This window comes from Podarcis bocagei, assembly GCF_964188305.1.
Source record: "Podarcis bocagei genome assembly, chromosome: 5".
In the NCBI taxonomy this organism is placed as follows: domain Eukaryota; kingdom Metazoa; phylum Chordata; class Lepidosauria; order Squamata; family Lacertidae; genus Podarcis; species Podarcis bocagei.
The window spans coordinates 101,787,871-101,793,659 of record NC_138129.1 but is presented as its reverse complement, the minus strand read 5'-3'; positions in this window follow the sequence as shown (position 1 = coordinate 101,793,659).

The window sequence follows — 5,789 nt, the reverse complement described above, 5'->3', positions numbered from 1 at the left end:
TTGTTTCTTCCCATTTTTTTATAATTATCTTCAAACAAATTTATATTTTTCATTGTTATTTGGATTCCTAAATATTTCACTTTTTTACAATTTGTAATCCAAATTTTTCTACCAGTTCCTTTTTCTCTTGATCTCCCATGTTTTTTACCATTAGTTTCTTTTTTCTTTATTCAAAGCAAAACCTGAAACCCTTCCTTTGCGATGCTTTCCTTTGGATTTTCCACCATTAAGACTAAATCATCTGCAAATGCCCTTTTTTTGTATATTTTCTCCCCTAGGGATATTCCATTTATTTCTTGATCCTGTCTGATTTCTTGATTTAGTATTTCCAAAACCAAAATGAATAATGTCAGGGCTGCTCCAGGTCTCAGCTCACAAAAGACCAACGCCAAGTTCTTCTTATATACAAGGATGTTTATTGCAGTTCATTATTGGTTCCACAACCGAGGCGCACAGCCCCGCGTCTCTTAGCCTTAGACATTAGAAGTCCCCTCTGAATCGGTCCCTCCCCTACACCAGTTTAATAAGCTAACGCTGCTCCACCTTTTTCTCTCTTTCCTTTTCCGCAGGGTCTTTCTGCCCGCCGGGGTTCCTCCCCTCCTGCTTTCTCCTGAAGCGGAGTCTCCAGACTGCTCCTGCCCCCTCCTGCGGGCTTTGGGACCTGGCTCCTCCTCCTCCGGGCTCCCTGTTCTTCCGCGCGCCTCCTCATTTGAACTTGGCGCGCGCGCCCAACCTCTGACCTTCCTTTTGACAGTTATGCTACTCCCCTCACTGCCCTCCTCCCCTTCCGGGAGAACGGCTTGCTCTGAGCCCTCCCCTTTCTCTGTCACCGGAGCTGCTCCCTCTGACACACTGGAACCTCCCCCTCCTTCGCTGCGCTCTGGTGGGGAGGCTGGCCCTGATTCCCAGCTACCGCTTTGGGGTCCCCTGCTGGCCCCCCACTCCTGACACTTTCCCCCTGGGGCTCCCCTTGCCCTTACCACAGGCGCCCCCTTCTGGGAATCCTCTGATTCGCTGGAGAGACTCATGGAATCCCCTGCGTCATTGCTATCCTCTTCCTCGCTATCCTGGGATTCCTCTCCATCGCTCTCCATTTCCTGCCTTCCCTGTGCCTCTGTCCCTGTACCCCTGACAAATAATAATGGTGAAAGTGGGCACCCTTATCTAGTGCCCTTCTGTATTTTAAAATAATCAGTCGTGTCATTATTTATTATTATATTTGCTTCTTGTTGTTCATAAATTGCTTTTAGCCCTCTTGTAATTTGGTCTCCCATGTCCATTTGGTCTAATAATATTTTTAGAAATTTCCATGAAACTTTGTCAAACGCCTTTTCCGTGTCTACAAATACAAAGGCTACCTTCTTACTCGGTTTCATGTCTAAATACTCGATCATATCGATCACTGTTCTTATATTATCACTCATTTTCCTGCCCGGCAAGAACCCTGCCTGCTCTTTGTTTATACAATCCTGCAAAACTGTCTTTAATCTTGTTGCCAATATTTGTGTGTAGATCTTGTAATCATTATTTAGTAATGATATTGGTCTATAATTGGTTATGAACTCTTTATTTCGTCCTTGTTTCGGGATTACTACTATGTGAGCCTGTTTCCAGGTACTGGGAATCTTCCCGTCTTCTAGTATTCTATTTAAGAGTGTCTTCATAGGTGATAATAGTGATTCCTCTAATTTTTTATAATGTATTGCGGTAAGACCGTCTGGACCTGGGGATTTTCCCAGTTTCATCTTACTTATCACTTGATGAAGCTCTGTCATGGTTATTGGGGAGTTTAGATCTTGAATCTTTTCGGACTTCCGGGGTGGCGCCTCCGTTGATGGCGGACTCCCTCTGAACTGGAGGGACAAGCTCCACATGAAACGGGTCTTTTCCGCTGCGGCGTAGCGGGGACCCTTCTGAAAATCACAAGCGGATGAAGCCTGTGACCGTGGGACTCGGCGGGCACCTTTAGCGCCCCCCCAACCCACTAAGTAACCCAGAAACGGGCTCCGAAGTGAAGAGGGGGAAGTGGGTCAATTGCTTTTTCTGCGGAGCGAAGCCGCACAGCCGTTGCCGGAGAGCGCTGCCTTTTTCCTGGGACAATTTGGCATCGAAAATAACCAACCGTGAGTACTGGAACGCTAAATACCTGGATTTTAAACAAGAATTGGCAAAATAAAAGGAACTTGGACTCTAAAACTTACCCTAATTTGGTACTGAAACGGAAAGGGCTAAACAGGAAGTCACCCTTCTGTTTTCTTGTGGTTATAACAAAGCAAAGACAACGTAAACTAGAGCCTTAAAAATCATTTTTAAAGGATCGTCTTTCGTCATTCAAAATTGCGGAACCCCCCTTCGGAAGCAGGAGAAGAAGGGGGATGTTTATTGAGTTGTTTAAACCTGCGGAAATAAAGTTAAAGTAAAGTAACTTTCCATTGTCCTGACCCTGGAGCGGGGTGTCAGATTTGACGATTGAAGCTCATTGACCAGAAATAAATGCTTTGACAGATAGTTAAAAGGAGGGAAATATTGTGATTCCATTGTTTCCTTTTGTCTTTTAAAAGAACAAATATGGACAAAATATCTTAAAGAAGAAACTCTGTTGCTATTGTTTTCAAGGAAAAGAACAATCAGAAGTTTTTCCCCCTAGAGGGGAACTATGAAATTGTAACTAAATCCTGGGAACTTGCGGCTGTTACTGATTACAACTGTGGGAAAGAACTCTGTGACCTTGCAGGACAATGCCTTCAGAAGCACTGTTGGGTGCTTTTTGTAAAATAAGTGCCCTATGGGATCAGTTAAGTCAGAAGATGGTTTTTATGACTAATGCTGCCAGAACCTTTGATCAGGTAGTGGAAAAGTATATGGAGCCCATCCAGGAACTAAAACAGGAGCGTGCCGTGACAGAACAACAGAAAGAAGAGGATTTTGCTGAATCTGGGATGCCAGGGATGGAGGGACTTTTGGCCCAGCAGGAAAATGAGCCTTTGGATCTGATAAATGAACTTGGAAAAAAGCAGATTTGGAAAGATAAAGTTTGGATTGAACTGGAAATGGGGGGTTGGACTGACCCCCCTTTGCAGGGATGGTTGGACTTTCCGAGTCTGGTAATGGGCCGTCAGAGGTTTGGAGCTGTTGGGACTTTCAATTTTGGAGGGAATTTGAAATATGTCTTTAAACATCACATGGAGCTTAGTCTGGACTGTGAGAAAAGGGCTGATTTGCTGAAAAGGGTCAAAAACACTATTAAGCTGGAGTTCCCGCGAGTGAAAGGAAAATACGAAGAAGAGCTGCGAAAGGGACATGGAAGAGATTTGAAGGTCTCGGATATAAGAGCACCAGGTTAATGTGCCAGACTAATGGGACAAAAAAAAAGACTGACAATCCCGGGACTGGGGGGAGGGGACGCTGGAAGAAGATTGGATTGCTTTTATTTTATTGTATTTTTTATATTATTATTACTAGAAATGTTTTATGAATGTTGGGAAAATGTTGAAATGAAATTACTTGGCTCTTGTAAAGATGTTTAAAGAATTTGGCAAAAAGGTAATGGTTATGAGAAGTTGGTAAAAAAGATTTAAGTTTTAAGCTCTAAGGTTGTTTTTATAAGACAAGATGATAAACAGAGTAAGGTAACGTAATGATAAAATATTATGAACTATGGAAAGGATTTGCTGTGACAATTATTAATCAAGATACAAGAGATGGGAGGAGGAGGCGGTCATGGAAAGAAGGTTATGGAAATTGGAGAATTTGAAAGTGATGGTCTTATTTTTTCTTTTTCTTTTTGTGCTTCTGTTTTGTTTTTGTTGTTTTTTGTTTTTTTGTAACTTTCTCTTTTTTTGGTGTAATTTTAAAACTTTTTTGTGTTTCAATAATATCATTTTTTTAAAAAATAGATCTTGAATCTTTTCTTTCTTAATTTTAGGTATATCCTTTCCACATAAATACTCTTTTATTTCATCCTCTGTCTCATTTCCTGCTTTATATAGCTTATTATAATATTTTATAAAGCACTTATTAACTTCCTCAGGATTATCTAAAGTTCTCCCTTCTTCCACTATTTTATCAATCAGTTTTTCCTTTTGTCTCTTTTTCAATTGCCAGGCTAGCATCTTTCTGGGTTTATTTGCGAATACAAGCAACCTTTGTTTCATCCATTTAATATTATCCTCAATTTCACTATTTAATATTGCTGAAGCCTGGGTTTGTAATATTTTTAGTTTTTGGTTTATTAATTCATTTCTTGGTTGTTTTAATAATTTTTCATTTATTCCTATTTCTTTCCTTAATTGTTCTAGTTTTTGCTCTCTGTTTCTTTTCCCTATTGCACTTTGTTGTATGTAAAAGCCTCTTATGAAAGCTTTACTTGCATCCCATATTGTCCTGATGTCTGTATCCTGTTCTTTATTTAATTCAAAAAATTCTTTCATTAGTTCTTGCGCTTTTTTCACAATCTTTTCATCATTTAATATTCTTTCATTAAGTCTTCATCTTTTATTAGTTTTCTTATATTCCTTTAATTCTAATGTGACTGGGTTGTGATCTGTAATAATTTTGGTCTGTATTTCTGCTTTTTTAATTTTAGTTGTTAAGTTATTTGATACCCATATGCCATCATTTCTGCTGGCTGATTTTTTTACTTCCGAGAAATGTGTATACTGTCTTTCTCCTGGGTTTTTATATCTCCATATGTCAATCAAATTTAAGCTTTCTACCACCTGAAAGAAGGTGTCTGGGAATCTGCCTTTTTTCGATTTTCTTTCTCTCTGTGTCCTATCTAATTCTATTAATGTAACACCATTTAGGTCTCCCATCAAAATAATCTCCTCTTCTATAAATTCCAGTAAATTAGCTTCTACGTTTCTGAAAAATTCTGTTTTGTAACCATTTGGTGCATAAACTCCTACTATAATTAAATGTTCTTTACCTTTTGTTATTTTTACCCCTAGTAATCTACCCTCATCATCCTTAAATATATTTTTTGCGTCTAGTTTAGGGTTCCTGGCTCCCATTCAGTCTTTTCTTTTTAAAATCCGCTCAAGGCATCAAGGCAAATGTCAAAACCAAACCTCTTGGAATAGCCCACACTTTTGGAAGTTGTGCTGCTCTTCTGTGCTTTTTTTGTCCTTAAGTCAGATTTTATGAGGTCTAAAAAGACCCAGAAACAGCATACGGAAAACATAGCCAGTCAGTGATTTGATTACCACTGCACAGATGACCCATAAAAAGAGAGTAAAACAGAGAGTGGTGATTCCACAGCAAACCCCTTAGGTGGTTTCTGGAAAGGGTTTAATATTGCAAACAGAACGTTCAAATATTGCAACTGGTCTACTGGCATTTTTCAAATTTTTCAATCAGAATCCCCCTAGAATGAATAAATACAGATTAGATTTTTTGAAAGGCACACAATGTTGTAATAAAAAAATTCCTTCCTGTAGCACCTTAAAGACCAACTAAGTTAGTTGCACACGAAAGCTTATACCAAGAACTAACTTAGTTGGTCTTTAAGGTGCTACAGGAAGGAATTTTTTTATTTTGACTATGGCAGACCAACACGGCTACCTATCTGTAACTGACACAATGTTGTGTGGACCTTGCAAACAAACACACATGGATGAGGACCACAGTTTTCACCACAAAGCCCTGTCTGGAAGGAAGCTGGTGAAGTGCAATGGCTGACAGAGCAATCCTGTGCCAGATGTCTGCCAAAGCAAGGCCCACCCCTTTCCGTTGGGCCGGCAGCTGGACAGGCGTGCTGCTGAGCCTGGGCTACAGAGGGTGGGCGAAGA